Consider the following 22,984-nt stretch of genomic DNA (forward strand, 5'->3'; position numbering starts at 1 on the left):
TCTCTCTCTCTCTCTCTCTCTCTCTCTCTCTCTCTCTCTGTCTCTCTGTCTCTCTGTCTCTCTCTCCCTCTGTTTCTATGTCTCTGTCTCTCTCACTGTCTCGTTCTGTCTCTGTGCCTCTGTCTGTCTCTTTCTATCTCTCTGTGTCTCTCCCCTCTCCCTCCTCTCTTTCCCCTCCTTTTTGTCTTCCCTTCTCCCTTCCCTCTCTATATTTCTCTTTCTCCCTCTCACTGTCAAGCTTCCAGTTTCACAGAAAGAAGAATTAAAAGGGTCAATTCTCTAGCCCCATTGGGGCCCTCCTGTATGAGTTCAAGTCATTTCGCTTAGTTTGGAACTAATACACACACACGCACACACACGCACACACACACACACAAACTCAGTCCTATCTGATTATACATGGCACTTTGGCATCTTTTAGTTATTCACCACACATTGCCGTTTCCTTCAAGAGATTCATATCTCTTCATTAAACAGGTTTCTGATGAAGTTATTAATCAGTGAGACAGAAGATGCTGCTGCAGCATTCTGTGTGCTCTGACTGATCAGCCTAAAAGTTGCTGCCACTGGTAAGGGAGAGTGGGGAGGGGAAAAGGGGGGGGGGGTACAGAAGCGATGCACTGTGGGCAAACACACACCAGCTCTGTCAGTGATTACTTTCAAAGTAATTAGTTTTTAAATCAGGCAGATGTTCCAAGAACCACTGACTCTGGGCAGTTTTAATTATGTGCACTCTTTTTTTTTTATTCTGATTATTTATAGCTTTCTTCTCTGAAAAGGAAAGATATTTCCTCCACCCTCAGCATTAATTCCCCTCCAACTCCTCCGTAGTTCCCCCTGACTGAACTTTTTTCCTTGAAAATAGCAATGAGACTCTAGAATTGAGCATTCTGTCCCTGGCCGACTGAACAAGTCCCCATGATGTCATGAACCGGGGGCTTCTGCCAACATGAGTGTTCAGGGTGTTCATCCCAGGACTTATTCACCAAGATATTTCCAGGCACCCATTTAACTTCAGGGCCCATCCTTCCTTCTGCCCTTTACATTCTGGCTCCAGACTAGCTTTCTAGGCTGATTATGCACTACTGCCCCTCAAGTATTAGATACTCAAGCCAAATTGTCCTGCTTACTCTCCTCTGCATGTGGCAACCGCTCCTCCATCACTGCGTCTTTGCTCTCTCTCCTCACCTCCACCTTTTGGAATCCCCAGCTTCCTTCAGGTTTGTGTCCCCTCCTTCAAGAGTGGTTTCCTGTTAGTCCCACTTATTAGTGTCCTGCCCAAATTCCTGTGTATTTATTTTACAGATAGCTCACATTTACTTATTTTGTGAACATGTTTTATCTTAATAGAATCTAAGCCCTTTGAGGGGTGGTCTCACACATTTGTATCCCCAGTGAATGACACATAATAGGCTTATTATTATTATTACTATTATTATTATAGCAGCTAGCATTTACTAGTGTCTTATGGTTTGCAAAACACTTTACAAACATTATGTCATTTGATAATGTGTACATTTGCTGACTGGGTGGAAAATTTCAAAAAGTGTGTGCTTTGGTTGCATGTTCATATTATACCCTGTGCAGAGTAAAAAACCAAAAACATAACCTTGTTATGCCAGGGTAGGAGTCTGTTGCACATCTTCCCCTCTATGATTCATGGGAAGAAGATCCTAGAAATCAGATTCCTTTATCCACATTCAAAGGAAATAACCATAATTTCTGGAGAGGTAGAGACATTGTGTCAGGCGTCCCTGGGTATCATTCGTTGTAAACAAGTAGAGACAGGGGGCCTTAGAGTGGCATGGGTTTTTTTAGCCTTGTCCAGGGCCACAATTCATATTCACCTTTCTCTTTAAGCAATGTGACTAAGCAGGATCCCTGGGTCTTGCTCACAGTGAAAGCTGAGCAGTGAAGCCCGCCCACCACTAAAGTCTCTGTTCTCTAAGGCAGACAGAGTTCTAACACACCTACCAGGAACCAAACCTGGCTGGGCAGAATCAGGGAAGGCCAACAAAATTTCCAGACCAGGACAGGTTGAAAACTGCCATTTTCAACACTGGGCTTGTTTTCATTGACAAAAATTTCACATTATCTGTAGTCTACTATCTTCCCCAGCAGCCAGATGAAGCTTAAATCTGCAACATCAGAACATTCCTATTGTTTATTCTTAGAAGACAGGCTAAATAAGGGATTGCATTCTAGGCGTAGAGGACATCACCAGTGAAAAGTAATGTCAGTGAAAGGTCCTGGGCCTGAAAACCAACAAGTAGGCCAGTGTGGCTAGATCATAGAGTACATGGAGGGAAGAAAAGTTTAAGAAGACTAGAAAGATAGGAAGGGGCCAGGTTATAAACAACTTTGTATACCAAACAGAGGGCTTTGATCCTGAAGGCAATGGGGAGCAACTGGAATTTGAAGAGGGCAATGGAATATATAATCAGACTTGGGCTTTAGGAAAATCACTTTGGCAGCTGAATGGAGGGTAGTTGAGGGGAGACAGATTGGAGGCAGGCAGACCAAATAAAATGCTTGATCAACTATGATTCCAGAGGACCAGTGATGAAAGATCCTGTCCACCACCTGTAAAAGAGGTGATGAACTCAGAGTATAGGATGAGATATATTTTCAGACATAGTCAAGGTAGGAATTTGTTTTGCTTGAATTTACATATTTGATACAAGAGTTTAAAGGTTGTTATTATTGATGTTCTTTAATTGGAAGGGAGGGTTGGAAAGAAAAGAAAAATATTGATAAGGTTATCAAAGTGAAAAAAAGAGGTGATTGAAGCATTTTTTATTAATTAATTTATTTTTAGTTTCCATCATTAACTTCCACAAGATTTTGAGTTCCAAATTTTCTCCCCATCTCTTCCCTCACCCTCCCCAAGATGGCATGCATTCTAATTACCCCTCCCCCCAAAATGCTCTCCCTTCTATCACCCCCCCTTCTCTTATCCCCTTCCCTTCTATTTTCCTGTAGGGCAAGATAGATTTCTATACACCATTGCTTGTATATCTTGTTTCCCAATTGCATGTAAAAACAATTTTTAACATTCATTTTTAAAACTTTGAATTCCAAATTCCCTCCCTTCCTCCCTCCCTACCCACCCTCATTGAGAAGGGAAGCAATTGGATATAGGTTATACATGTGTAGTCATACAAAACACTTCCATAACAGTCATGTTGTGAAAAACTAACTATATTTCCCTCCATCCCATCCTGCCCCTCATTTATTCTATTCTCTCCTTTGACCCCTGTCCCTCCTCCAAAGTGTTTGCTTGAAGCATTTTTTAAAAGCATGTATAACACTGCCTACCCCGGCCCCCACTGCCTGAAGGCCAGCTAGGTTAGATCTTCACCCCTCCCCAAGAATTCTCTGATACCCTTAAGGAGATTGGAGGTCTAGGTTATCTACCATTGGCTCTAGTCCCCACTGATGGTATGCCTTCAATTGTAGGGGGTGATCCTCTTTACCCCAGTTCCATTAGCTGTGAACAATCAGATTAACTTTCACACAGAAATATTTATTTCAAGAGGTAAAATCACAAATACACAAATTTATTCCCCAACACATGGGAGGCATAATCCTCCCCACCCCCACCCCTACCTCAGTCTTTGGGGAGGGGAAAGGGATTAATTTCATAGTTTACCTCAATTCTATAGAGTACAATCCTAGTTCTAAATTCAAAACTTCCCTCAGGCTTAAATCCTAGGCACCCCGGCTTCTCAAGAGTTCCATGCTGGGCTGGCTGACTACACTACCCTTTACTGGTTCAATTCATGGTGCCCATGCTGTGGATGACTGGGAGCTTCATCCTCTGGAAGTCAAAGATAAGAGTTACCAAAAATTAGTGGAAAAGTACAATAGAAAAGAGAGTGTATGTGTGCTTACGTGGGGTAAGGAGGGGGAGAAAGTGATGTCACTGCATTTAAAGATGCTAGCCGTCAATTAAAGGAGGCTACCTCCACCCACATGGAGGGAACAAAGGTCTCCATGTTCCCAAACTGGGTGTGGCCAGACCAGAAAAGAAAACAAGCATATATTAAGTATTTACTATGTGCCAGGCATTGTGCTAAACCATGGGGATACAAACAGAGAGAAAAACAGATCCTGCCTTCAAGGAGCTTACATTCTTTTTTTTTTAGATTTATTTATCTTTAATTGGACCCTTGTGAGTCAATCTGCCAGAGATTCAAGTAGACTGCCTCATATTAACAGTGAGACAAAATGGGCAAAGTCCTTAAAACCCCTCAAAAGTAGAGAGATTTTGTCGAGGAGAACAAATGAACTTGTGGATACAAGATAAATTTTTAATAAATTGGTAATTTGTCAGTGGGCTAATAATCCACAGGACACTACTTTTACATAGTTTACATGTAAAACATTTCTTTGAAAAAGGTATTATAGGGAGTAGAAGCAGGACCTCCATGCTGCTCCGGCTTCCACCTTCCCCAATCCCCAATCCATGCAAAAAGGGGACTCTAAAGAAACTTTGGAGCTGCAAAACCCACAAAATGACACAGAGAAGCTAACCTCCCACTGAGGACAGCCCGGCAGGCCGGCAGGAATCAGTCAGGGCAGTGCTCTGGGAGTCCAGCCGGGCCCCACATCGAGGCTTTAGCCCCAGGGCGGGCCTGACCAGGGACTCCAGATCAGCAGCAGCTGTGGCCGTTTCCAGATTTATCAACACATAGATGCAAAGGACAAAGTGAGAGGTCAGTGCAGTCTGCACTTTGGGACCCAGTAAGTGGGAGTGCTGGCTTTTGCCCCAGGGGCGAGAAGTCACTGAGAACCCGACACAGCCAGTCAGCAACACGTTGCAGCTTCAGCTCCTGGTCTGCAGAGTGTAGGGGGACCAAGCACCAGTCTGACGGGTAATCGCTCTTGCTTTAACCTGCTTGGATCTGGATTGCAGTCTAGGGTGGAGGTCCTGGGGTATGTGTCCAGCTTCCCAGAGCATGTGGAGACCTCAGAGAGGGCACCCATCTAATACCTCCGACAGCTGAGAAAACCCCAGCGTTTGGGATGAAAGCTCCCCTGTCTGGTGGCAGAGTCCTACTGTGGCAAAAAGCGCAGGGGTCAAGTGACTGAGGGGAGACATGACCAGGCAAAGGAAACAAAGCAGACAGAAGATTCCAACATTAGACTCCTATTTTGGGGACAAAAAGGAGCAAAGCACAGAACAGGAGGAACACAGTGAAGTCAGAACTCCTGCACCAAAAGCTTCAAAAGGAAATACGAGCTGGTTACAGGCCATAGGGGACTTTAAGAAGCAGATAAGAGAAGTGGAGGAAAAATTGGGAAGAGAAATGAGAACAATGCAAGAAAATTATGAAATGAGAGTCAATAGCCTGACTGAGGAAAATAATACCTTAAAAAACAGACTGACTCAAATGGCAAAGGAGGCTCAAAAAGGCAATGAGGAGAATGCTTAAAAAGCCGAATTTGCCAGATAGAAAAAGAATCTCAAAAGCTCAGTGAGGAGAATCATTGCTTCAGAATTAGATTGGAGCAAATGGAAGATAATGACTTTATGAGAAATCAAGATGCTGTTAAACAGATCCAAACAAATGAAAGAATAGTAGGCAATGTGAAATATCTCATGGGAAAAACCACTGACCTGAAAAATAGATCCAGGAAAGATAATGTAAAAATTATTGGACTACCTGAAAGCCATGATCAAAGTAAGAACCTAGAAATTATCCTCCAGGAAGTTCTCAAAGAAAACTGCCCTGATGTTTTAGAACCAGAGTGCAAAATAGAGGTTGAAAGAATCCACTGATCACCTCCTGAAAAAGATCCCAAAAAGAAAACTCCTAGGAATATTATAGCCAGGTTCCAGAATTCCCAGATTAAGAAGAGAATATTACAAGCAGCCAGGAAGAAACAATTTGAATATTGTGGAAACACAATCAGGATAACCCAGGATCTGGCAGCTTCTACACTGAGGCATCGAAGGGCTTGGAATATGATATTCCGGAGGACAAAGGAGCTGGGATTGAAACCAAAAGTCACCTACCCAGCAAAACTGAGTATCATGTTTCAGGGGCAAATATGGTCATTCAGTGGAATAGAGGACTTTCAAGCATTGTTGCTGAAAAAACCAGAGTTGAATAGAAAATTTGACATTCAGATACAAGAAGCAAGAGAAGCATGAGAAGGTAAACGAAATCATAAGGAACTTATCAAAGTTGAACTATTAACATTCCTACATGGAAAAACAATAATTGTAACTTATGAAACTTTTCTCAGTAGTTGAAGGGAATATATATATATATATATATATATATATATATATATATATATGAGGGTATATGGGCATATGAATACATATGTGAGTGTGTGTATATATGTTTACAGGTATACATAGATAGAGGGCACAGGACCAATTTAACAGGGAGGGATGATACTTAAAAGGTGAAATTAAGAGATGAGAGAGGAATATAATGAGAGGAGATAGGGAGAGACAGAATGGGGTAAACTATCTCATACAGAAGAGGCAAGGGAAAATGGTTACAGTGGAGGGAAAGAATAGGAAGGCAAAAGGGAATGGTTCAACCTTATTCCCATTGAATTTGGCTTGAGGAAGGAATGAAATACACACTAAATAGGGTATCTCACCCTCCGGAAGAGTAGGTGGGAAGGGGATGAGAGGGGGGATGATGGAAGGGAGGGCAGGCTGGGGTGGAGGGAAGTTGGGAGCACCCACTTTTGTAAAGGGGTGGGATCAAAGTAAAGAATAGAACAAGTGGGAGATGGGATAGGAGGGAGAGAAATATAGTCAGTCTTTTACAATATATCTACTATGTTATTGTTTTGCATTAGCCATACATGTACAACCTATACTGAACTGCTTATCTTCCCAGTGAGGGTGGGTGACAAGGGAGGAAGGGAATGAATCTGGAATTCAAAGTTTTAAAATCAAATATTCAAACATATATATATACTATTATTAATACTATTTTACATGTAATTGGGAAATAAGATATACAGGCATTGGGGCATAGAGATCCACTGGAAAAGTCAAAAGGTGTATGGGAGAAAATATGGGAGAGAGCAGATTGGAGGAGGGGATATCCTGTGGGACTGCTATTTTGAGGCATGGGTAGGAAAAAAACGGGGAGAAAATTTGTAACTCAAAATCTGGAGGAAATGAATGATGTAAATCAGAAGTTAATAAAGCATTTAAAAAAAAGAATCCACAGACAATAGAAAAATATATTTTAATATGCATGAAAGAAAAAAAAGAAAAAGGTATTGTAGCACTCATTGTTACATATTCTTATCATCTGATTCATCATCTTCTTTCAAAGATTCCTTGGCATATTTCTCTGCTTCTTCTCTTATATCTTTCAGAACTATTTCATGCCCTCCTTTGGTTACTTCTCCAACCCAACTGAGCTCCAGTTCAAAAGCTTTGTCCTTAACTTCGTCATGTACTACATAGATTATTTTTGCAACTTCTTTAACAACATCTCAACAAGTCATTTCTTTCATCTGAAGTTTCTCTATCTCTGTTTTTGCTACTTGCCAGGCTTTACCAATGGCACATCCCCAATAACCATAAGAAACACCCAATGGGTCAATTATATAAAGTTGTGCTCCATCATTCACACCATAAGACCTTAACATGAAACTGCAACCAAAAGGTCTAACAGCATTGTAGAGTGTGTCAGCATGTACATACATGGCTATTGTGTCTGCAAGGTGCTTTAATGGAATATTATAGCCATAGTTAGATCCGAAGTTGGAGGCTTCTTCTCTAGCTTGTCTGCTAAAGAACGAGCATCTGCTGGCAAACCTGCTACTGCCATTCCAACGTGTCGATCAGCATTAAAGAGGCATTTGTTAGAACCTTCTTCATAAAGTTTAGAAAGGACTCGTTTTTCTACACCAAAGACGCCACCATCTTTACATCTGATTCCAATAGCTGTACTACTGTTTTCCACTGCTTTTGTAGCATATTCAACATGAAAAACTCTTCCATCAGGAGAGAAAGTTGAGGCTGACAGATCATGCCCGGTCCTGATGGAGTTCATGGTGCTTAAGCCACCTCAGAGACGTGGAGAGGTCTTTTAAGGCCAAGGAGCTTACATTTTAATGGAGTCAGATAAAACACAAAAAGGAGATGCATCAGGATGAGGAGGAAGGAGGAAAGATTAAGATACCCAGTACTTGGGAATGGTTTTAAAAGGCCAGAAAGTCAGGAACCCTTGTTCAGGAGGACAATAGAGGGAGGCCAATCTGGTCCTTCAGGAGGAAATCACCCTGGGAAAAGGTGGGGTGGGCCTGGAATAACCAAGCTTTCAAGGTCTAGCTGTTCCAAGGCAAGGAAGGCCCCAGGAAATGAGTGAAGTTCCAGGATTAGCCAGCAGTAGAGGAGACATGGCTTTGAAGTCCAAAAATTCAGGAACAGGACTGGGACAGGAAATGAAGGCAGGCTAGCCTGGGCCATTCTACAAAATAGAAGTTCCAGGATCTCCTCCTTCAACCCTGTCTTACATGAAAAAGTGATCCCTCTCCCTACCAAGACTAATCCTTCTACATACACAAGCCATCCCATTTCATCCTGTCTTCAACAGATTGCTACTTCTGTCATCTCCATTCTCTTATGTTCTTTCATTCTGCCTATAAATATACCCAAGTATCCTTCATCCTCAAAATACCTTCACTTGATCTATCTAACCTATTGTAGCACCAATGTAATATTTGCAGCATCCATGGTCACTATAAATATACCTGCATGGTGCTTAAATGCAAAATATAACAGACTCTCCATATATAAGACAGAAGTGAAACATTTATTCATACACCAAAAAAAAAAAAACAAATCCCAAAATCAGTAAGCTATCATAGTAGCAAAGAAGTTAATAAGCCATAATAGCACAGAGAGCCTTCCCACAAACCAATATTTTTACACACAAACCTGACTGACTCCCTGGGACACTTGCTCTCCTCCTCCCAGTCTAGCTAGCTCTGACTCTCAGCTTCCTGTGGGCTCTGCTCTACCCTTCAGCAAACTCCTCCTACCCCAGGCTCCATGTGATTACATTCTACCTATTAGGAGGCAGAGTTTATTTTCAAAGCAGGGAAGATCTTCAAATTCCCTTAGGCTTATTAAGGGCTAGTAAGGAAGATCTTCAAATTACCATTACCATTACACCTAGCTATCTATTCACATACATACGTACCCACCTATCTAACTATATCTATATATTTTTTTATCCAGTCATTTTTCAATTGTGTGACTATGACCCCATTTGGCGTTTTCTTGGCAAAACCACTGAAGAGGTTTGCCATTTGCTTCTCTAGCTCATCTTACAAATAGGGAAACTGAGGCAAACAGGGTTAAGTGACTTGTCCAGGGTCATACAGTTAATATCTAAGGCCAGATTTGAAATCAGGAAGATGAGACTTCCTGACTCCAGGTCTGACAATCTATCCACTGTGCCACCTAGCTGCAATACACACACACACACACACACACACACCTATCTATGTAACTATATATATATATATATATAAATTTATATGCATATATACATACATATGCACATATAAATATACCTATATAAGTATGTATATATAAATGTGTATATACACATACCTATGTATACATACACACATATACACATGCCTATCTATGTAGGTATGTGTACGTATATGTGTGTGTGTGTATGCGCGCGCGTGTGGGGTTCAATTATCATCTGTGATAATGATTCTCAGATCTCCTGCTCCAGAACTAACCTCTCTTCTAACTGTCTCAATCTCACATCTCCATAATTCAATAGCCTATTGACATATTAAACTCAACATGTCCAAAACTGAACTCACTATCTTTCTCCCAAAATCCTCCCCTCTTCCTGTCTTTCTTGTTACTCTCCAGAGTACCACCATATCCTGGACACCCAGGCTTGCAACCCAAGTGTCATCCTCATCACCTGCTTTCTCATACCTTCCATGTCCAAGCAGTTGCCAATTCCTGTTAACTTCATAATAGCTCCTGTTTAAGTCCCTTCTCCGGACACCACTGCCACCCTAGTGCAAGCTCCTATCACCTCATGCCTACACAATTGCCAGTTTCATTGTTGGTTTTTTTGTCTCAAGTTTCTCCTCTTCTCAGTCCATATTCCACTCAGCTGCCAAAATAATCTAAACAATATGACTGTGTCACCTACAACTTGCCCTCCATAAACTCCAGGAGCTCCCTATTACCTTCAACATCAAATATAAAAAAGCCTTTAAAAGGGATTAACAGCCTTTCATAACCTACTTGGTCTCCATCATCCTGTCTGATCCAATGATGTTTATCTCCCTGATGCTCCTTCCACAAGACCGTCCATCTCCAGATTGAGGGCATTTTGTTCCCCATGCCTGCCACTCTCTGCCTCCTGGTTTCTCTGTCTTCCTTCAAGTCTCAACTAGTCTAAACTTCTGTATGACTCTCCCAGTCCTCCTTAATCATAGTGCCTTCCCTCTGAGATTATTTCTAATTTATTCTATGTAGATCTTGTTTGTACATAGTTGCTTGCATTAGACCACGAACTCCTCAAGAGAAGACTCTTTTTTTACCTTTTATATTCCCAGGGTTTAGCTAAACCAAGGTCATCCCTTGCATCTCAGGCCATTACCAGTCATCTTGACTTTTGTCTTGCCAGTGGACTTCGACGACTCTGAAGGACAGAGTGAGGCTGATGATTTTATGAAGTTCTGCTTCACTTAAATCCAATTCACATGCAAGTCAAGACATTACTCTTATATAACTGGTCCCCCTGAAAATGAAGAACTAACATCAACTGGGTTTAGCATAGTGTCTGGAATAAACAGTTGGTGCTTAAAAATGTTCATTGACTTGACTCAAGAAAATCAGTAATAAAACAACTTTGAAAATAACACATTGAATTTATTTTACACTTGGAGGGAGTGTTAAGCTGTACAAGGTACAGTTCAGAGCTATCTGTGCAATTCTCTCTTTTTATTTTGCTTTGTCTGTGGAAAAATCCTCTTACTTTGTTCTTGTTAAGTTCAGAACAATTTTTTTTTCATTTTTGTTATGGCAACAGTCTAGGAAAGATGGGATGAGACCCTAGGCTTTTGACAGCTGTTCATGATGGAAACATTGCCCCAAAGGACTACCAATGGCAATCCAGCAAAGGTGCCTGGTGACCCTTGGTATCTGCTCTTGGGCCTTCTCATCTTCCTAGTGGTCCACTCTGCACCATAGTGATTTGCAAAGTGTGCTTTTTAAGAAATATCTAACCCCAGAGGCGGCCAGATGGTACCATGAGTAAGAGCTCTGGCCCCAGAGTCGGGAGACCCAGGATCGGTTCTGGCCTCGGATAATTAACACCCACACAAAATAACTGGCCATGTAACCTTGAGCAAGTTACTTAACCCCAATTGCTGAGGAGTGGCCAGGTGGCACAGTGAGTAAGAGTGCCGGCCCCAGCGTTGGGAGACCTGGGATCGGTTCCGGCCTCAGATACTCAGCACCCACACAAAAATAACTGGCCATGTAACCTTGAGCAAGTTACTTAACCCCAATTGCTTTAAAAAAAAAATATCTAACCCCAACAAAGAGGCACAAAAATGGGTCAAATGTCTCTTCCACTGGATACTTGTCTGCATTCAAAAAGGCACATAAAATTTTTTGCTTCTATGCCTTGAGCCCTTTTCCCAACACCAGGTCATAGTCAATAATCAAAGATGCTGCAACAGCTATTTACCAGCTACTCAAGAAATGGCATAATGGAAATAGCAAAGGTTCAAGAACCTAGGTTTAAATCCTGGCTTTCCACACTTCCCATGGGCAATTCATGCCACCTCTTGGAGCCTCAGTTTCCCCCTTTGTAAAATGAAGGACTTGGACATGTTCTCTTTTGCCCCTTCCAGCTCAGAACCCTTTAATTTAAAATTATAGTCTGGGAAGAAATAAAGCAAGAGAAATAGAATAAAAGGGCCCACAATTAGGGTGGATATCCCCTATTTTTTAAATAACGTGTAAAAGATTTATCATCTGCATTAGAAACTCAGTAGCTGAGCAAAGGTACGGTATTGGGCACTAAACTAGCAATAATAATAATAATGGGAGGGGAGGTTATTTTTATTTTATTCAGCCAATATTTTATTGAATAGTCTTAGAGGTAGTTTTGATCACATATTACATTTTACAAGGATAAATAAATACCTGATGATATTAAAAGTGCAGCATAAAACTAAAAGAAAATAGCAATACATATGTATAATACAATCATAAAATAGATCACAAAGAAACAATATAATACATTGTGCATAAATTAATAAATACAATCACTTCTCACAAGCCCATTCTGAGTACTGCCTAATTCCTGTTATACATTCTATGTATATACCTTTGCTCCATATGATGAAGCCATATACCATCAATTTTTTCACCAGGTTAGCATAATTGAGACAACTCTTTAATTTAGATAATACAAGTCATTAGCTGGACCTCGTCCTCTGAGGGCCCCCACTTGTTTTATACATATATACATACATATACATATACATACCCTGTATTTTTCCTAAACCAGATACTGACAGATTATCTGATATTTCTCAATCTTGCCAGCTCTGGCTATTTGAAAAGTAAATTATCTATTTTCAAATGTGTGATAATGTATATGATGGTGGCATTACAGTTCTTATTGTCCAAGATTTTTAAGTCTTTTCTTAAGGCTTCTCCCAGTCTTGGAACTGTTGAATTTACTCAAAACTCAGTTGTTGAGAATTTTTCAGGCACTTTGATATTTTTAATTAGCATATTTAAAAGAGTATTGTGTCAGTGGGTAAAAGCCCCATTCATATGAGGACCACAGTGGCAGAGAATGCAGGGAAGGAAGCATTTCATTCAAGGTCCCACATTGCTGACAGTATTTATCCCCAGAACCAAGTCTCCTGGACCTATTCAATAGGCCTGGCCCTGTGAATGAATCTATGGTCAGCAAATTGGGTGAAATATGCTTCTCTCATTAGAAAATCTTGAGGCCTCAGTCACTGAAGTAACAGCGTATGTTTTACTCTGATCCTGTTTGCTGAATAGCTGCTATTTAAAAGAATATCTTATCACACATTTCAAATTATTTTCCACTGTTGGCCAACATTCAACCAAAATGTCAAAATGCCTTTTATTTTTTCTCTCTTCACTCAATTGAGATTTTAGCTGTCAATTGTTGGAAAGTTACCCATAGTCAGAATCAGATGTTAGGTGCTACTGCAACCCTATATCTAAATTCTTCCACAGAGCCATTTAAATAAATGGTCAGGTTTTCTGGTTAAGGGTCATGTTTAATTCTATTCTGCATCTCGTTTGTATAAGATAATCACTTATTTTAACTGTTCCTAAACAGTTTTAGTTTTCAAGTCATATAATACTCAGGTGTACCCCAATCTTTTTTTATGAACTACCCCATTACCAACAACAATCTTAGACATATGTTTTACATCTTGCATACATAAAAGGTAAAAAATCTGTCCTTAGTAAATATTTTTTGGTATGTACCTTATATTTTTCTTGGCTCTTTTATATCAAATATTCTATTAAGTTCAGGTTGGTTTTTTTGTTTTGTTTTGTCTTTAACAAAAGTCCTGAAAGTCTGACAGTTCATTAAATGTCCCTTTTTATTTAAAAATCAGGATTACACTTAACTTTTCTGGGTATAATATTTTTGGCTCACCTAGTTCTTTTGTTCTTCAATATATAGTGTTCCAAGACCTGCAGTCTTTTAATGTCACCACTGCTAGGTCTTCTGTAATTCTAATTGTGGTACCACCATATTTAAATTGTTTTTTTTTCTTGTTGCTTATAATATTTTATCATTGAGCTGGGTCAGGTTTTGGAATTTGACTATGATATTCCTATGTGTTTCCCTTGTAGGATCTCTTTCAGGTCGTGATGAGTGGATTTTTTTTCTACTTTCCTGTCTTGTCCCTGTGCTTCAACACAATTTTCTTTATTTCTTGTATTATTGTATCAAGATTCTTTTTTTTTATCTTAGTTTTTGGGTGGTCCAATTATTCTTATGTTTTCTCTTCTTGATCTCTTCTCCAGATCAGTTGTTTTTCTTATGAGATGCTTTACATTCTCATCTATTTTCTTCGTTCTTTGTGTTTTGTTTTATAATTTCTTGATCTCATAACTTTGCTGGCTTTCCCCTGACCAATTCTGATTTTCCTTTTCATTTTTTGGTTAAGATACTTGATTTATTCATTTGAGATGAATTTACTGCTTTGATGGCTTCACTCTGCGTAATTTTAAAATATATTTCCTTTACTTGTTAATCCTTTTTTTTAAATTAAATTTTATGTTTATTTTTAGTTTACATCATACATTTACATAAGATTCTGAGTTACAAATTTTCTCCCTATCTTTCCCCTACCACCACCCCAAAACAGCGATCCCACTGTATACCCCCTCCCCCAATCTGCTCTCTCCTACATCCACCCCCATACCCCCTCCAACTTTCCAGTAGGCCAAGATGGATCTATATACCCCAGTGCCTGTATATCTTATTTCTCAGTTGCATGTAAAAATTAATACTAACTAACTAACTATATATATATATATGTATATATTTTAAAACATTTGATTTTAGAACTTTGAATTCCAGATTCTTTCCCTTCATCCCTCATCACCCACCCTTACTGGAAAGATAGGCAAATCAATATAGGTTGTACACATGTAGCTACGCAAAACATTTCCATAGTGGATATAATGTGAAAGACTTACTATATTTCCCTCGATCCAATCCTGCCCTCCACTTGTTCTATTCTCTACTTTGACCCTGTCCCTTTTCAAAAGTGGGTGCTTCCAACTTCCCTTCCCCCCAACCTGCCCTCCTCTCCATCATCCCCCCTCTCATCCCCTTTTCCCTACTCTCCTACAGGGTGAGATATCCTATTTAGTGTGCATATCATTCCCTTCCTAAGCCAAATTCAATGAGACTAAGGTTGACCCATCCCTTTTGCCTTCCTGTTCTTCCCCTCCATTGTAACCATTTTCCCTTGCCTCTTCTATATGAGATAATTTACCCCATTCTGGAGTGGCTAGTTGGCGCAGTGAGTAAAGCGCCAGCCCTGAAGTCAGGAGGACATGAGTTCAGTTCTGACCTCAGACACTTGACACCCACACAAAAAAGTATTAGCTGTGTAACCTTGGGCAAGTTACTTAACCCCAATTGCCCTCCAAAAAAGAAAAAAAAATTTACCCCATTCTGTCTCTCCCCATCTCCTCTCATTATATTCCTCTCTCACCTCTCAATTTCATCTTTTAAGTATCATCCCTTCCTATTCAATTGGTCCTGTGCCCTCTGTCTATGTATACCTATACACATATATACACATACTCACATCATATGCACATACACCCTCCTATATAGACATAAATATGTATGTATATACATATATATACACATTTATGTTCCCTTCAATTATTCTCATACTGAGAAAACTTTCATAAGTTACAATTATCGTTTTTCCATGTAGGAATGTAAATTGTTCAACTTTGATAAGTTCCTTATGATTTCTTATCCCTGTTTACCTTCTCATGCTTCTCTTGCTTCTTATATCTGAATGTCAGATTTTCTATTCAACTCTGTTTTTTTCATCAAGAATGCTTGAAAGTCCTCTATTTCATTGAATGACCATAACTTCCCCTGAAACATGATACTCAGTTTTGCTGGGTAGGTGATTCTTGGTTTTAATCCCAGATCCTTTGACCTCCGGAATATCATATTCCAAGCCCTTCAATCCCTCAATGTAGAAGCTTCCAGATCCTGTGTTATCCTGATTGTGTTTCCACAATATTCAAATCGTTTCTTCTTGGCTGCTTGTAATATTTTTCTCCTTGATCTGGGAACTCTGGAACCTGGCTATAATATTCCTTGGAGTTTTCTTTTTAGGATCATTCTCAACAGGTGATTGGTGGATTCTTTCAACCCCTCTTTTGCCCTCTGTTCTAAAACATCAGGGCATTTTTCCTTGAGAATTTTTTGAAGGATGATTCCTAGGTTCTTTTTTTTATCATGGCTTTCAGGTAGTCCAATAATTTTTAAATTATCTCTCCTGGATCTACTTTCCTGGTCAGTGGTTTTTCCAATGAGATATTTCACCTTGCCTTTTATTTTTTCATTTGTTTTCTTCTGTTTGATAGTATCTTGATTTCTCATAAAGTCATTAGCTTCCATTTGCTCTGATCTAATTCTGAAGGAATTATTCTCTTCAGTGAGTTTTTGAGATTCTTTTTCCATCTGGCAAATTTGGCTCTTTAAGGCATTCTTCTCCTCATGGGCTTTTTGAGCTTCCTTTGCCATTTGAGTAAGTCTATTTTTTAAGGTATTGTTTTCTTTAGTCAGGTTATTGACTCTCTTTTCATGATTTTCTTGCCTAATTTTCATTTCTCTTCCCAATTTTTCCTCCACTTCTCCTATCTGGTTTTCAAAATCCTAAATTCTTAAGCTCCTCTATGGCCTGTAACTAATTCATATTTTTCTTGGAAGCTTTTGGTGGAGTTCTGACTTTGTTGTCTTCCTCCTGTTCCATGCTTTGATCCTTTTTGCGCCCCCCCCCCCAAAAGGAATCCAAAGTTGGATTGTTGTGCTTGCTCTGCTTCCTTTGCTTGCTCATGTTGGCACTCAATTACTTGACTTTTGAACTTTTGCCACAGTAGAACTCTGCTTCCAGAGAGGAGAGCTTTTTCCCAAATTTCTGGGGTTTTTGCAGCTGCTGGAGCTATTAGTTGGGTGCCCTCTCTGAAGCCTCCACAGGCTCTGGCAGCTGGTCATGCACCCCAGGACCTCCACCCTAGACAGCAATCAAAATCCTAGCAGGTTAAATCAAGAGCAATTACACCTCACACTGGTCACTTGGTCTCCCTATAATCTGCAGGTCAGGAGCTCTGAAGCAGCCACTCAGTGGTGGTGGCTGCCACCTTCAGCTGCTTCTCCATCTGGGAGTAAAGGCTGGACCACACTCCTGGACCCCCATTCCCACAAAGTCCACACTGACCTCTCACTTTGTCTTTGGCATTTATGGGTTGATAATTCTGGAAATCACCACAGCTGCTGGTGATCCACTCTCCCAAAGTTCCTCCAGCCATAGCTGGTCAGGATGCCCTGGGGCTAAAACCATGGGGCTACTTGGGGCTGGGTGCTGTTCCCAGTGCACTGAGATGGACCCTTCCTGCCAGGCTGTCTTCAGCGAGATATTTGTTTCTCTGTGTCACTTTATGGGTTCTGTATCCATAAAGTTTGTTTAGAGTCATATTTTATAGGTATTTGAGGTGATTATGGGGGGAGGGAACACAGGGAGTTTTCCTGCTTTTACATGGTCATCTTGGCTCCACCCCCCGACCAATTATGATTTTCAAGGAATCATTTTTTTCCTTAAGGTTCTAGATCTCCTTTTCTAATTGGATGGCTTGTTTTTTCATAATCTTGTTTTTCTTGGATTGGTTTTTGGTTTGTTTGGTTTTTTTTTTTTTTTTAGTTTTTCCTCAATTTCTCTCATTCTATTTTTAAAGTCTTTTAAAAGTTCTTCTGTGGCACAGTGAATAGAGCACCGTCCCTGGAGTCAGGACGACCTAAGTTCAAATCCGGCTTCAGACACTTAATACAAAAACTAGCTGTGTGACTTTGGGCAAGTCACAACCCCAATTGCCCTCCAAAAAGCAAAAAAAAAAAAAGTTCTATAAATTCTTTTGGGGCAGGTGACCATTGGACATTACTCTTTGGGGTAGAAGAGAGTTTCTTTACTTCAGTATCTTCTTCTGAAGACAAACCCTGATCTTCTCTATTCCCATAGTAATTGTCTATGGTTGATTTCTTTCTCTTTTGCCTGTGCATTTTTTTTTTCTTAGTAGTTTAATCTACTTTGTAATCACCTCTAGTCCTGGGGTAGGGGGATGGTGCCTCTAGCCTCAGATCTTCCTTTAGTTCTCTTCTCTGCCTTGGAACCTAGACCAAGACCTCCAGCCTCCTGAAAGTGCCCACAGCCAGTGGCATCCCTGCCCTACTACTTCTGTACTCACCAGGCTTGTGCTGGTTCCTTCTCATCCCCAGTGAGCACAGATAGGTCTGGCATTCCTTGTCAGCAGAGGTTTCCTTAGTCTTCCCCAGTTCAGATCCTAACTCCTCTCACTGTCCTGGAGTTAAAAGTCCCTGTGGAGGGGTGGCTAGGTGGCACAGTGAATAGAGCACCAGCCTTGGAGTCAGGAGAACCTGAGTTCGAATCCATGCTCAGACACTTAACACAAAAACTAGCCATGTGACCTTGGGCAAGTCACTTAACCCCAATTGCCCTCCAAAAGAAAAAGTTCCTGTGACTGGGGCCAAGGCAGCCTCCTAACACAATTAACCCCAGAGCTTGCCACTTATTTAAGTGGTCCCTAGCCTAGAGGTGTTTACTCTTCACAGGAACCAAACCTCTTCCTGGGATTTTTCTTCAGATCTTCTCTGGTTGTCCCAGAAGGACTCCTGTTCTGCCCCTACTCTTATTTATTTTTACCTCTCTATGTTCACCCTAAGGTGCTATTTTATCACTTTTCTGGGGGAAAAGCTTAAGTGCTTGGAATTTTCTGACCTACTCCCAGAATCCTCTCTCAGGACCTTGATACTTGTAAATGTATGAGATGCATGGTAGAATGAAACTATTGCAGGGGCGGCTACGTGGCAGCAGTGAGTAGAGCACTGGCCCTGAAGTCAGGAGGACCTGAGTTCAAAATCTGGCCTCTAACACTTAACATGAAAACTAGCCATGTGACCTTGGGCAAGTCACTTAACCCCAATTGCCCTCCAAAAAGAAAAAAAAAAGAATGAAACTTTCTTTTGTCTATTTTCTGTCAAAGGGTCAGTTTAGACTTGTCCACAAAGTCTAAGCCTGTAGTCATATTAGTTATTGCATCCTTGTCAGAATTTACAATGTGGAACTTCACAGGATTCTGAGGTAAAAATGGGATTTTCCTCTGACCTTACGGAGATCCCTTGATTTTTAATTTGGGATTATGTGAAAAGTACTCTCTTCTTCCAGTCATCAAGGATGATTATTTGGTCCCATTAAAATGTAGTCTTGCCCAAGTGGCAACTTCATTTGTGTTGTTCAGCATTTAAGCCAGAAGTGTCTGCCACTATGGCCAAGTTGATCTTGCATTGTAGGACATTTTTTCCCCTATTGTACAAATCATACCCATATCACAGTCCTTGTTTGCCTCTATTCAAAGAGCAGTAGGAACTAGGAACTTCATGGGAGGGCAGGGTTTTTTAGAGACTTAATAGATTTGAGTTGTGTGATTGGAGGACTCCTTCCCAGAAAACCAGGGGACATCCCACTATGCAAGATTTGTTTTGATTCAATTCAATTTGACTTATACTCATTAAGTAGTATTGTGTGCAAATCTCTGTGCTAAAGTACTAAAAGAGATATCGTTTCAAATGACATGGTTGATATCCACCTTTGTGAAATTCAGTTTGGAAGTATACTGGTAATGATACATAATAATATATGGCTTTAAGTTTTTAAAACAAGTATTCTAATATTGATAGCTCATATTTATTTCATAAAGTCTACCAAGTATTTTCATTCTCTTCTTCCCTACAAACATAACCATGTCTCTTCCATGCTTTAAAATACAACAAAAACAAAATACAAACCCTTTTTTGACCTTACCATTGCTGTTACCTACAGTCCTTTATCTTTCCTCTCCTCAGCTAAACTTCTTGAGAAAGCCAACTATACCTAATGCCTCCAATTTCCTCTCAATCGCTTTTGAACACTGCAATCTGGCTTCTGATCTCATCATCCAAATGAAATTTGATTTCTTTAAAATCACCAGTGATTTCCTAATTAGTGATCCAATGACCTTTTCTCAATCCTCACCCTTCTTGACTTCTCTGTAGATTGCTATCCTCTTTTCTCTAGGTTTTAGTAATACTGTTCTTTCCTTGGTTTTCTCCAACTTGTCTGACCACTACTTCTCAGTCTTCTTTATTGGATTTTCATTCTGATAATGCCCACTAAACATGAGTGTTCCCCAAGGTCATGTACTGGGCCTTCTTTTGTTCTCTATATTATTTCACTTGATGATCTCATAAGCTTGATAATCTCATAACCCTCACAAGAGAGTGGATCACCAGCAGATGTTGAGGTTTCCAGAATTATCAACCCATAAATGCCAAAGGCAAAGCAAAAGATGAATGTGGACTTTGTGGGAACAGGGGATCCAGGAGTGTAGTCCAGCCTTTGCTCCCAAAGGGAGAAGTGGTTGAGGTGCAGCGCTGCCACTGCATGGCTGCTTCAGAGGTCCTGGCCTACAGATTGTAGGGGGACCAAGCAACCAGTCTGAGGAGTAATTGCTCTTGCTTTAACCTGCTTGGATCTTGATTGTTGTCTAAGGTAGAGGTCCTGGGGTGCATGACCAGGTGCCAGAACCTGTGGAGGCTTCAGAGAGGGCACCCAACTAATAACTCCAGCAGCTGCAAAAACCCCAGAAATTTGGGACAAAGCTCTCCTCTCTGGAAGCAGAGTTCTACTGTGGCAAAAAGCTCAAAAGTCAAGTAATTGAGATTCAACATGAGCAAGCAAAGGAAGCAGAGCAAGCACAACAATCCAACTTTGGATTCCTTTGGGAGGGGGAGGGCGCAAAAAGGATCAAAGCATGGAACAGGAGGAAGACAACAAAGTCAGAACTCCTGCACCAAAAGCTTCCAAGAAAAATATGAATTGGTTACAGGCCATAGAGGAGCTTAAGAATTTAGGATTTTGAAAACCAGATAGGAGAAGTGGAGGAAAAATTGGGAAGAGAAATGAGAATGATGCAAGAAAATCATGAAAAGACAGTCAGCAACCTGACTGAAGAAAATAACACCTTAAAAATAGACTAATTTGGGGCAGCTAGGTAGCGCAGTGAGTAAAGCGTCGGCCCTGGAGTCACACCCACACAAAAATACTAGCCATATAACCCCAATTGCCCTCCAAAAAAAGCCAAATTTGCCAGATGGAAAAAGAATCTCAAAACCTCACTGAAGAGAATAATTCCTTCAGAATTAGATTGGAGCAAATGGAATCTAGTGACTTTATGAGAAATCAAGATACCATTAAATAGGGGCAGCCAGGTGGCTCAGCGAGTAAGAGCACCGGCTCCAGTGTCGGGATGACCTGGGGATCAAATCTGGGCTCAGATACTTAGCACCACATCCAGAAATAACTGGCTGTGTAACCTTGAGCAAGTTACTTAACCCCAATTGCTTTAAAAAAAAAGATACTATTAAACAGATCCAAACAAATGAAAAAATAGAAGGCAGGGTGAAAATATATCATTGGAAAAACCACTGACCTGGAAAATAGATCCAGGAGAGATAATTTAAAAATTATTAGACTACTTGAAAGCCATGATCAAAAAATGAACCTAGAAATCATCCTTCAAAAAATTCTCAAGGAAAAATGCCCTGATGTTTTAGAACCAGAGGGCAAAATACAGCTTGAAAGAATTCACCCATCACCTCTTGAAAAAGATCCCCAAAAGAAATGATCTCATAAGCTCCCATAGATTCAATTATCTTTATGCAAATTATTTTAGATCTTATTTGTCCAATCATAATCTCTCTCCTGTTCTCCAGTTTCACATATCCAAATGCTTACTGAACATCTCAAACCTGAGGTCCAGTATACCTCCTAGACTCATCATGTCCAGAATTTAATTCATTATCTTCTTTTCTTGTCAACTTCTCTGTTACTATGGAGGGCACCCTCATCTTCCTCAGTGCCATCTTTGATTTCTCTCACACTCACTCCACATATGTGTCTCTTTCTCTCCATTCTCATAGCTGCCATTCTGGTGCAGATCCTCATCTCATACCTAGACTACTGCAATAGTCACTCAGCCTCAAGTCTCTCCATTCTCATTACTTAATTTGGTTGCTAAAGTGATTCTCCTAAAGCATGAATCTGATCCTAAGTCAGACTTGTTTAATATCTTCGTTGCCCCTTCTCCCCCACTCAATATATTCCAGCAGCTTCAAAAGTTCTTTGGCTTTTAAAGCATTTTAAAATGCTCCTCCCTTCCTTTTCAGTCTTCTTACATTTTATTCCCTTCAACGTACTTAATAAACTGGCCTTGCTGTTCTTCAAACATGACACCTCCATTTCCCAACTCCATGTCTCTTCAATGACTGTTCCCAATACTTTTTTGTTCTCCCTTCTTGCCTCAGATACCTTGGATTCCTTCAAAATTCAGCATAAATCCCACCTTCTGCAAAAGACCTTTCTTGGTCACCCCACTCCCTTCAAGCAATGCCTTTCTTCTAAGATTGCGTTCCATTTACTATGTATACATGTGTGAATATATGTATGTATACATACATATTCATGCATATATAGACCTATATGTATGAACACATATATGTATAAATGCACAATAATCTTATAAGTACAATTTTTCGTGTCATCTCCCACATCAGCCAAATTCCCACATTGCTCATGTCCAAAAATGTGTCTCCTTCTGTATATTAGTTGACTACTTCTTTGTAATGAGGTAGGAAGCATTCTCTTCATCCTAAGTCTTCTGGATACTGTTAATCATCACAATAATCATAGTTTTTAAGTCTTTCAAAATTGTTCACTTTTATAATATTGATATTATGGTAGAATTTATTCTATTGGTTCTGCTCACTTCACTCTGGATCATTTTATATCAGTTTTCCTAAGTTTCCCTGAAAACCATCTTTTTTCTTTATTTATAGCACAATACACTACATTGCATTCATATAACAAATTTGTTTTGTCATTTTCCAAATTATGGGCACACCATTAGTTTGCAGTTCATTTCCATTGTTATACTTTTGTCCTAGAGGACCTACCCCCTTTTTTTTTTCTCTTTGGGCTATAGGCATAGTAGGAGTATCACTGGGTCAAAGGGCATGCCCAGTTTAGTAACCTTCTGGGCATAATTCCAAATTGACACTGGCCTGTT

General features: G+C 40.2%; 1 pseudogene; it reads right to left on the reverse strand.

The window, feature by feature from the left end:
* Nucleotides 1-7,240: 7,240 nt before the first annotated feature.
* On the reverse strand, nt 7,241-8,098 carry LOC138152325 (proteasome subunit alpha type-3 pseudogene; annotated as a pseudogene).
* Between the last annotated feature and the right edge of the window lie 14,886 nt (nt 8,099-22,984).

Source organism: Petaurus breviceps, unplaced genomic scaffold (assembly GCF_028583685.1).
Source record: "Petaurus breviceps papuanus isolate PSGF00001 unplaced genomic scaffold, PetGlider_PUasm1.0 90925, whole genome shotgun sequence".
Lineage (NCBI taxonomy): Eukaryota > Metazoa > Chordata > Mammalia > Diprotodontia > Petauridae > Petaurus > Petaurus breviceps.